This window comes from Meleagris gallopavo, chromosome 2 (genome assembly GCF_905368555.1).
Source record: "Meleagris gallopavo chromosome 2, MGAL_WU_HG_1.1, whole genome shotgun sequence".
In the NCBI taxonomy this organism is placed as follows: Eukaryota; Metazoa; Chordata; class Aves; order Galliformes; family Phasianidae; genus Meleagris; species Meleagris gallopavo.
In genome coordinates, this window is record NC_139405.1 from 80,330,189 (window position 1) to 80,342,343 (window position 12,155).

A 12,155-nucleotide genomic window follows, 5' to 3' on the forward strand; every position below is an offset into this window, starting at 1 on the left:
TAAGAATTATTTACTAAATCAACACTGATGTTAGTTACTAAGAAATCTATCCATGTGCTCCTAACCTCTTGCCTCATGGCCTACCATCTCCAATTTTTCCTTATGTTACATCATGCTCTCTATCTCTATCAGTTTCTTAGTGGAATTATTAACATAAATAGCTTACTTTGAATGAAGAATTACACCCACTCTTACTCTTTTTCTTTCTTTTTTTTTCCCTCTCCCCAGGACAATAAACTCTGCTCTCTTTCTAAATTCATTTTCCACAAAGCCCGTTGTTGTCATGCAAAGGCGATAATAACCCTTTCATGTGTCCCTGAAGTACAATTAAACACTTTCTCCAGAAGCCCTTTCCTAAGTTCATTTGGTTCTATCTGTCAGATGAATAAAACTCTTTCAAAGGGATATAGCAAAAAGCAGCTAGATAAGGAAGCACTTTTCATACTTCAATGAAGAATTACCACATCTTTGGGTGGGAAATGCTTTGGTTTTGTTTATTTGTTTGTTTGATGGCAGGAACACTGCAAAAGAAAACTGATGCCCAATATCTTAAAATCTTGCTGCCTAAGTTACATAATCTTTTCCTTCATATCTTTGTTTGATTGTTGATTTCTTAACTCTTCAAGGTTGTAAGCATGCTGCTTGGAATGCAAGAATATGGGTATTACTTTTTCATGCTTTTACAAGTAATTATTTATATGCTTACATCAACTCAGAAGTTTTGCATGCAGCAAGAAGAGGATACAATTTTAGGATTCATAGATTGTTAGACAATAGGGACTATTTTCCCTAACACAGTCAATAACAAGAAGGGTGGAAGGGAGTGATTTGGGCAAAGTAATTCATACGTTAAATACTTCATTTGTGTTCCTTTATATTTTAAGGGATTTGAATGAGAGGGCAATAACATATCACAATCTATGGCATAATCAAGCAATTGTACAACTAATATATATATATATATATTTTTGGTACATTTTACAAGATCTTACAAAGACTCCACTGTGAACATCATATCTCTTAGGAAAGCAGTAGTTAGATATCTCTAATTCAATAGACTACTAGTCAAGAATGGAAAAGAGATGAGAAATTTCTGTTCCAAAGTTTTTTTTCATACTTAAAGAAATCATTTATCAAACTAAAAAGAAGTCTAGTATGCTTTCATAAGTATAAAGCAATAATGACAACTATCTGATAATGCATTTCAATAAATTGTAGCATAGCTCCTCCTGTACGCTGAAAGTTCAGGTATTTTTAATATTAACAAGATAATCATTAGATTTAAGGAGGAGAGAAAAGTTCAAAGTAAGGGCTTTTGACACTGAAATCTCACTCAAGAATGAGGTATATGATGACCAAGTCATGCCTAAGAAAATTTATAAGAGATATGTAAGGTGCAGCAAATAAATTCTTATTGACTATGTTAAATATTTTGTTCCTATTGTCTTTGAGTTTGAGGGTGTTCCTTCTTCCTCACCAGGCTTGTAATGGAAAACTGTCTTTGCTTGTTAGCTCTTTCTTAATTTAGTTAATTTTGTCTCTTAAATGCAAACTTTAAACAAAGCTTTATAAGTTGAAGAATATTATGTCTCTCCGTTAAAAAAAAAAAAAAGCACTAAGAAGGTATTATGAGCTCATAAGTCATTAAGTGTCGGAAACATGGCAGAAGATTAGTATTCATAGTTAGTTGTTCATGTGCCTTTCCCATCAAATTTCCAGGCTCACTTTAAGCACTGGTAAGTTAAGGGATTCAGGGAGAAATTCTACCTGCATGGGGTCAACTCCTGTGCCCTGTTGGCAAGGATGAATCAGTCATGAGGCAATTCAGCACAATCCCAAATTGTCACAAGTCTCTTCATATTATTCATGCACCTCTACTACATACTCATCTTTTGGGGCTGAATTTTTTATATCTTTCAGGAAGAGACAGCACTGTGCCTAACAAAAATAAGATGAATAGAAGACACTTGTAGATGTATTAAAAACAGAGCATTTGCCTAAATAATTCTTACATCTAAAAATAAAACCAAATCCAGAAGTCAAACTTTGAACAGAAAAACAGCTTTACAGAAATCTAAAACTAGCAGGGTGCAAGGGCACATATGGGGAATATACAATGTGTTTGGGAGGATAGCATTACAGTATCATACATTTCCACCAACTGCAAACTGAAAGGTTGAACATCTTTATACATCTCTATTAAAAAGCCGAATGATTTAACAGAAATTGAAAACGAAATATAAGAAGTAGGCCAAGAAAATAAAAGGAACAGTAGCTAGAAAATCTACACTGAACAGTAATGAAAATGCTAATGAAAGAGGAAATACTTCTACTCTAGTCAAGAATAACTGACTTTAAATAACTGACATTCCAATACAACAAACGTGAACCTTGGGTATTTCTGATGCTTGATTTAAAAGAAATCATTTATTAAACACATGCAATTGACTGAAAACTTCCTGAAACACTAAGCAGTAAGTATATGTGAGAGACTGGTTCTAAAAATAAACCACTCAACTGAACTTTTTAAAGTTCAGTTTCAGAAGCCAATTCTAGTTAAAGAAGGTAATTTAAAAGATTTGCTAGTTTGACTTGTCAGTTGAACTTTCATTACGTGTTTTATAGTCTGTCCTTATCATCCGAGAATATTTTCCTGCTCTGGGATTGACCATATATATTTTATATTGCCTAATATTTCATAAAATATATCCATCTGGATGAAACCAGATTGTCTTGCAGATGTTGAAACACAGTTGTGTTTGAATGTAGCTACTTACACAGAATTTAAATGTCTCTTGTGAATACTGATCCTCAGTAAAGAATCAAACTATTGTTTTTCATTTTTGCACAACTATTGCTCTCAATTTATAGTCACTTGCAATTGACATTGATACTGGACCATATGGCTAGGCACTTGTTTGAGTCTGTCTAACTCAGTTTAAATATTAACCTTACTTAAAACCTGCAATATTAGTAATGTCCACAAGGGCTTCTTAAATTTACATTATTAGCTGGGTGTCAAAGACTTTTCACTAGAAATAGCGTATTCCATCAAAAAAGCAAGGAGTAATACATCTAAGAATGGTTCCCTTCTAATTATCACAAAGGACACAAAAGATTTATTCTAGGATTTTAGGATTTCATGTTAGGAGTGACTTCACTGTTAAGGTACATACTTCTGTGTATCTTTCTACACAATGGATATCAACTTTAAAATTAGTTAAGTTTATGATAAATTCAGAATCTGGATGGAATTATCTGGCATTCCTAACTCCATTAAAAAAAATCTACTCTTCTTTCCACATTTCTTACAACTTTTTGCCTAAAATTGATGACCTCTGATGCTAAGTTCTTATTGGATTTCATTAGAGTACTAATATTCTTCTCTTCCCCTTCCTTCTCATCCTTTTCCTTTCCTTCCCTTTCCTTCTTTTTTGTATCTTCTTCCTTTTCTTCTCTTTTTACTTCACTTTTCTAATCAAAATTTTTGGATAATCTTGGTCTTTCCTACTGTATAGAAATTCTGAGATCTGAGCAGTTGCATTTATGAACCATCTTCCCAGCAGATATCAGGTGACAACTCCTTGGAGAGAACTACTTATTTGTACTCCAGTTGTAGAAAAGTGGGTGTCCAAAAGCAGAGGTGGACCTGGCAGGTTGCTAGCAATGGATTTATCATTACTCAAATGAGTGGATACATTCAATGTTTTCATTTTGCATGATAAGTCCAATGTGGATGTGAACAGCAAAGTCAAATTAAAACATAGTTAAGACGTGGACAAAACACTGTAATAGAATTGTCTGGAATTTCAAAATAATTTCAAAAATAGATGTCATTCTGAGCCAGAGTGCAATCTATGCATTTTGCAGTCATCTCAGGAAAAAGATACTGTGAAATAACAGTCAAAACATTTTAAATATAAATAAATAAAAGTAAAGGTGTAAATATAATGTAAGGTCATGTTCACTGCAGAAATCTTTATTAGCAGTCTTCCTTGCCCCTGAAAGACACTTGAGGACAGTGGTGGAGAGATGGATACAGACAGTTGGAGGACTCTGTTGAGAGTAAAGTGATTTTCTAGACAAAGGTTACATCTGGCCAACGGGGTGTATAAAATCACACCCACAACACCCCCACACTATCAGATGAGTAAAGTTGCTACACAACAATCAGTGAATAAAGAAGAAGGAAGTCACCGAAAGTAGCTAGTCAGGAAATCGTGGGACAAGAAAATAGTTTATCATGTTAGCACACCAAAAGCAGTGGGAGAATGATTTTTGCTTAGTTAGTGTCCATTAGCAGTGTTTTCTGAGTTATCTACGTAACTTATCATTTTCAGATAAATTTTGCTTTCCCTCGACATGGAGCTTCACACTCTCTCTCTCTCTCTCTCACTCACACACACACACACACACACACACACACACACACACCAAGGAAAATTCAATAGAATCCTGACATTTCCACTTTAAGGAAAAGGTGGAAAAATTTCTCCTTGATGATTCTTCTGCATTAAGTGTTTATGTGATGGGACCCCCCATACAGAGCTGCCAAAAAGCATGCCACAAAGGCAGGCGGAAAATGCAGTCAGTATGAGCTCATCTATGTGAAAGTTGCTTGCAAGGATATTACAGCTGACCAATAAGGAAATCCATCAAAATACATCTCAGCCTGAAATCACTACTGTCATAGTTTTGTCTCTAAATCCCTTTCCTCTCCTGCCTCAAGCAGATGTTACGATGGTAGGTTACTCTACTTCAGATTACTCACTACTAGGCATCCTGTAGAGGTACTATAGGAGCTGTCTCTCAGCAGAGATTTACAGCTTGTTTTCAAACCTTATCAACCTTGGAAAGGAAACCACAATGTCCATGAAAATTCTTGCTGCAACAGGCTCTGAACCAGAAGACAAGTTGACTCTGAGCCCTTGGATATACAGACTAAACCCCTGTGGCCTTCCCAAGTTGGAATTAGTTTGCAACTGAGAAATCAGAGAAGCTTTGAACCTGAAAGCCAAGCAGAGCACAACCTTTATGAAAAGACAGCTATGAGACCAGACATGGCAACAGCTCAGGATCCCCAGCAACCTGCCAGTTAAGCTGGCAGAACAACACTTTTTTTTTTTTTTTCCTCTATGTGAGTTTCTTTCATCTTCAACGCTCTTTTCAAATATTTCATATTCAAAAAATACTTTTTTCTGTCAACAATCCTTTTTGTCAATAAATTCTTTGGGTTTAATAAGAAAAATATAGCCTTCTGTCACCATTCCTTGTTAAGAAAACAAGTAATACAAAACGATATTGATTTGATATAAATGCTTCTTTTATTTTTCATAGAGACTGACTCTATAACTCATTTCATAACAATAACCACAGTATCTCAGAAAATGTAGTTGCTTCTCAATATGTAGGATAATTCAAGGAGTGCACCAAATTGACTAACTAAAAAGCCTTCGCAGAGACTAGCTAGACACGGTAGTAATAGTTTTTGCTCTTGAATACATAGATTTATGGATGCCTTTCAAACAGTTTACTTGAAGTCTGCCACCTTGACTCAAAGAAGGCAAGGCTTCCTATCCTATAATTCATCATAATTCCTAGATTCATAAATATGAACTTCTGTCCTGAGTATTTTAAACCTGCAAGGCTTTCTGGAACTTTTCCATTTTGCAGACTAAATGTGAAAATATTGTTAATTCATTATAATGGTAACTCAAATTTCAATCATTCCACTTTTAAATACATTTTACTGAGGTCCATTCTGGGCATATTTAACACTTAGTAGATGTGCAAACATGATCACTGAATAAAAAAATACATGAATTTCAATAAAGCTGACGTGAGCTAGGGTTTCACTGTTACGCTTTTTTTAAACTTCTCAGCACAGCTATGGGGTTTCTATGTTCTTAATAACTTACATATCTGAGAAATAATACACTGAAAAGTTAGTAATACACTGAAAGAATAATCCTTCTCAAACAAAAATTTCTATAACATTTTTAGATTAAACAATATTTTTAAACATCCTAGAATTTATCTTTCATTGTTTTGATTTTATTTTTCATGTTTATTTATTACTGTTTTTTTCTTTAAAAAGTATAGGATCATTTAGACAATTTTTTTCTTTTAGTTGCTTGTGTCAAGCCCACAAGACTGAAACTGGGACATACCAAGCATTCTGTGGCAAAAATCTAATGCCATCATAAATCTGAGTTTATGACTTAACGTCTGAAAGAAAAGAAAAAACAATGTTGTGAAAGCACTGGCAAGATCACAGAAATTCAGTGACCACATAAACTTCCCTATTACTTTCTATATAGTATAGTGTTCTTTCAAAGGAATACATCTGGTTCCTGACATTTCTAAAAGTCTGCATTTGCTGTGCTGTAAATAGACTATTTTTATTGTCTAATTAAAACGAGTCCTCACCATTCGTTTTTTTTTAACACAGTTGAATGAAGGAGATTGTCTTTATTACATTATTTACTCTGGCTTTCATGCTTGAAAACATTTCATCAAAGCTACTGAAACTAATTGCTGTTTAGTTTCTAGTTTTTTCATTATTAAATGTAACACTAATTTGCTGGCCTCATCTAACTTCAGAGAAAAAAACTGTATAACGAATTAGTTTGCAATGACGGTTCAAGCTTAAACTGTTAATAGGCTCACCACTGAAAACAATGACTATTTGCTTTTATTGTTTTCTTTCCCCTATAAATTCCTTTTCCAAGCTCTTGATTTTATTTCAGGTGTCTCTTAATGAAAATACCATGTCTTTGTAGAAGGACACCTGAGCTGTGGCTATACCAAGTGAATACCAAAGGGCAAGGCATGCATCTCAATATTTGTATTAAACTGTCCACAGTATGTAATTCTTAGCACATACTTTTTTTGCTAGTATTACCCAGGAGTATTGCAAATAATATGCAAGTACAGTTAAGAGGATAATGGGCAGAGATCAAATTGGGGTAAACAATGAACAGTCCTTTTTTTTTCAAGAATAACAAGGATTTGTGTCTTCAGAGCTGGTTAGTACTATGGTAATATATGTTTATTTATATATGTTATTATTATATAAATATTACCTTATAAGTTTTGAGCAAGAACAATAAAGTAATTCAGGGAACTCCCAGTCCTTGACTGCAGCTCTAATTCTGAACCCAGTAACGGTCAGAGGTTACAACTTTTCCATAAACAGGACACCAAACATCAGCTGTCCTTTATAGATTCCTTCTTAATCTTCAGACATGCAGCACCCAGTATTTAACTGCCTTCATCAGTCAGTCGATTCCCGAACACTATCCCTAATCAAAGAGCTGATCTTAACTATGATCATTTTAAAATAAACGAGAAGAAGAGTGTAAAATATTAGCCTAAAGTAACTCCATCTTTTTTTTCTTTATTCTTAGGACAAAGCATCAGATATAGAAATGGCTTCATCAGTCACTGCATATTCCCAAATAACTTTACTCTAAATAATAGTTCTAGTCAAGGGAGCCACCATTCAGGGAAACAAATATAAGCTGTTGACCACAATTGACTCCAGATTTCTATTCAGTCTCCTCTCTCAGCTGCTCAGTATGACAGACAAAATTAGACTCTGATTTTATATTTGCAAGCCCCCAACATACGAGCAATTGTGGCCAAAATAACTTTTTTCTTTAAGTGTTAACAACAAACTCTAGCTGTTTCAAACTCTTATAGCAGAAGGAACTGACTTATTCAAGCTTTCATGCTACCAAAACCTAGTTGAAACAGAATCTCAAATATCTGTGACTTCTGCCCCTGGTAGAACAGGAACACCAAGAGTGCCAGGCTCTTCTGCAGCAGCAACATGCATTTGCAGTGAGTTCAACATGGATATGGAGAGGTGAGTTTGAACAAGGGTATTTTCTCTGATGGAGAACATACCAAAAATTCACAGTATATGTGGTATAAAGTATGTTAAAGGACTGGTGCAAAAGAATGAGAATGGGTGTAACAACATGTCACAGACAAACAAAGACTATATGTAGAAAACCACATATGGTGACTCCAGATGAAAACTCAGATGTGGAAAACTGTAGCTATTGTCTCTTATTATAAATCACTCTCATTTTCCATTAAGTTTATTTTCAGAGGAAGCTTATGAAATCATTTTGCCCTAGACTTCCCTTATATGATTTCATAAATGTCATCTTACTAACAAAAAAGGCTTCAACAAAAGAATAAACAAACACCATGAATGAATCTTAAATAACTAAAATTATCTGATTAGTGATGAATTATGTACGAAGGGATAATTTGAAAATACCACTTAAAAGAATAAACATAGGAACACCCGATCAGTGGAAATAACTGCCCATTTAGGGGAAAAATTGATGAAACATGGATGGAAACTAAGGTGTGATTTGTTCTCAATGGGACATAATGTACCATAGAACACACAGCACAATTTCTTGTTGTGGGTTTGAGTAAACATGTCATCATTAAAGATAATTATTCACTTTTCTTTTTAGATAGCCATTTAGGAGTCAGCAATCAGTACTGCCAAAACCAAGTAGTTGTTCGTTCCATATATATAAGCGGCAAAAGAAAAATATTCTGAACAGCAAAACTAAAAGCAAAAGAATGGAGGCACAGTGCGAGGGAAATATTAAGTAGGTATTGTATTTAAGTATGTATTAAGTATTTACATTCTTTGTGACTAAGACAAAGGATAATCCATGAAAGAATAGAATCATAGAACACGTTGCCTTGAATGCCTCCAGGGACGGGACATCCACAAACTCTCTGGGCAACCTGTCCCAGCACATCACCACCCTCTGAGTGAAAAACTTCCTCCTAATAGCTAACCTAAGCCTCCCCCATCTTAGTTTAAAACCACCACCCCCTTGTTCTATCACTATCAACCTTTGTAAACATTCCCCCTCCTGCTTATATGCTCCCTTCAAGTACTGGAAGGCCACAATGAGGTCTCCCCAGAGCCTTCTCTTCTCCAAGCTAATCAAGCCCAGTTCCCTCAACTTTTCCTCATAGGAGAGGTGCTCCAGCCCTCTGATAAACTTAACAGCTCTCCTCTGGACCTGTTCCAAGAGCTCTGTGCCTTCCTTGTGCTGGGGGCCCAAGGCTTGGACACAGTACTCCAGATGGAGCCTCACAAAAGCTGAGTAGAGGGAGGACACTCACCTCCCTCTCTTTGCTGGATTAACACTAAAGCACACAGCATGGGAAATAAACAGGAGGAGCTGGAAACCATGACGTACTTGGAAAACTATGATGTGGTTGCTATCACAGAAACATGATGGAGTGAATCTCAGCTGAGGTACTGTGATCGAGAGCTACTTCAGAAGGGATAGACAAACGGTAAGAGGGGAGGAGGAGTTGTCATTCATATTAGGAAGTGAATAGATTGCAAAGAGCTATGTCTGAAAAACAACCATGACCAAACTGAGAGCTTATGGGTTAAAATCAGGGATTGGCCCAGTAAAAGACATCTAGTAGTTAGGGTCTACTACAGGCCACCTGATCAGGCGGAGCCTGTTTACAAGGTCTTCTTGCTTCAACTGCAGGATGTATTGCACTCACAGTCTCTTGTCCTGCTGGGGGATTTCAACCACCCAGATAGCTGCTGTGATAGCAAGTCAGCAGGTGGCAGACAATCCAGGAGATTCCTGAAGTCCACTAAGGATAACTTCCTGGTCCAGGTATTAGACATTTAACATATTTAAAACATACTACTGTTCAAAATTAAACAAAAAAAAGTCACGCACTTTAAAAAGATAAGTAAATATGTAGGTTGATCTGAAGGCAATACTTCCTATTTATTTCCATGTAAACTAAACAGCTTCAAGGAGCACAATAACACTTTCCAATAGAGCAAATTCTCAACTAGAAAACTATTTTTACATGCAGTCACCCCCATTAGCTATGCATTTCTGAGGTTAATTATGCATTTTTGTGAGCTATGACCAAGAGCCTGCATGCCATGCTCATACAAATCTGCACTACTGGAGGTGACCACTGCCACTAATGCTGAAATGCACCTTCCACCATCTCACTGTGCTGACATCTGTTTGGTCTCCACAAATGTTCAGCACCCATCAATGAAAGCCAACGTGTACAATTTTTGTTTCATATGAATTTCCACGTCAGCTGCAGTGTTGTCAGACTTCCCTTCTGCTGCCATCTGTCACATAACAAAATGGAACGGAACACTGGTGGGAAGGCTCAGCCTCTACTGCCATACCTCCAACATCCACCCCTGACGTTGTAGGCCAACATGATAAAGTAGGAGGCAATACTTTCAGAGTAGAGCTCATATTAAGAAAATTACACTATCAAGATATATTACAATATGGATCCTCTGTGAGTCTTCATAAAGTGACATATACACACTTAAATTGTAACACATGAGGAGTTAGACTTGAATATTTACTAACTTTTTTTCACTACTAGTAAGTCGTTTGTCTTATAAATTAGATCCCCTTTACAGGACTTGGTCAGAAGAAAAAACATTGATTTTCACATTCTCTTATTACAATAACAGAGAAATTTGCAGGGCCTTCCTGACAGGTAAAATCCTGATGAAGGGGGTGGAATCTTGGCAACACAAAAGTCAGTCCTATTGAGTTTAGTAGCAGAACAAAACTCTACAAACAGAGTAAGTGCTGCTAAATATAATTTATGAGCAATTATAGTACAGTTAGACACCTCTTCCTGGTTAGCTATGGAGGTGAAAAAATATATATATATTCTCTTTGAATGTTTGCAAAAAAAAAAAATCTGCTGATTACTTCAGTTTTCTGGCATTCTGAAACTCCTAGCTATTGGACTTAGTAAGTAACTTCCAAGAGAGCTGTGATTTCCAGCAATAGCTTTTACATTTAATATTCCTAGTGTGAGTAAAGCAAATTTTGCATATAGAGTATGTATGTTTATATTGGGTTATTTTTTGGCCATGTGATTCCCTATCTTCCTTTATGTTCTTCAGGCTTATGAGGGAAAACCACATCTTTGAACAATTATGGGAGTTACTACAACACAGTTGAGACCATTATTTCTTCACATTTTTGGCTTTTGCTCAGCTAATGGCAATGGCTAAGCTCCCTCTGGACAGAAGATGTTTTTGAAGGAAAAGGACAGCACAGCTGAGTAAAGAAAAACAAAGTAGGTTTACCATGTGGCATGTAACATGCAGTCAGGTCATAAACTTTAGGAAAAAAAATCAGATGCAGAGGAAGCAGCTCCAAGTGCGTTCAGACTGGTAGTACAGATTCTAATTAATTTGTAAAACTTTTTTCCTTCCTTCTCTAACAACAAGGTTAATTAACAGAAAAGCCTGGCTGCTCATCCATTAGTCTTCCCCACATTTTCCAGTGGCTTGGGGATTTATGTGCAATTTCCCAAACATGGCTCTAATTTTTTTAAATACTGAAAAAAAAAATTATGGAAAACATATTCTCCTAGATTGTCCAAACTCCTCCAAAATAAATAAATATTGATATATATTAAGAAGGTCATTGAAGATACTGTTGAAAATATACTTCTGTAAAGAAGAAACCTTACTGTCCCTTGGAGCATTCTGACTTCACATTGATTCCTAATCTCAAAAAGATGTAAAAAAAAAAAAAAAAAAAAAAGTAGAATATGGTTCACTGGTGTGTGTTAAAGAAGCTGAATACTGAAAACAAGTTATTCTTTTTGGTCTGAACACAAATATATGAAACACAATCATAAAGGTATAAATCAAACATTCATTTTCCAAAACAAGATACCAATCACCAATATGCAAAGAAAATGAATTTACAAGTAATTAAAAGAAATTTAAATTATCATCCTTTGAAGAGCTTATTTCTCTGTTGACTGCAAAGGGAAACAAATATTTACTTTTGTGAACACTTTCTCAATGCTGCATCAAAATGAGTACTCTGACTATAAATTAGCACTCATTTAGATTCATCATCTTATTTAGGAAAGCTATTGCATAAATATCACTGTTGCTTTCTTCACTTTCCTTGGATTCCTCTAGGTAGATGAATAATATTACTTAACACAAGATAGAGATGGATAATTATGATAGTCATATTGGTTTGATTCCATTTGATAACCACTGTTCTCCCTCAATAAAGAAGAAAAATGCTGTCATCAATATATATGATTTAAAAGTGCTCTAA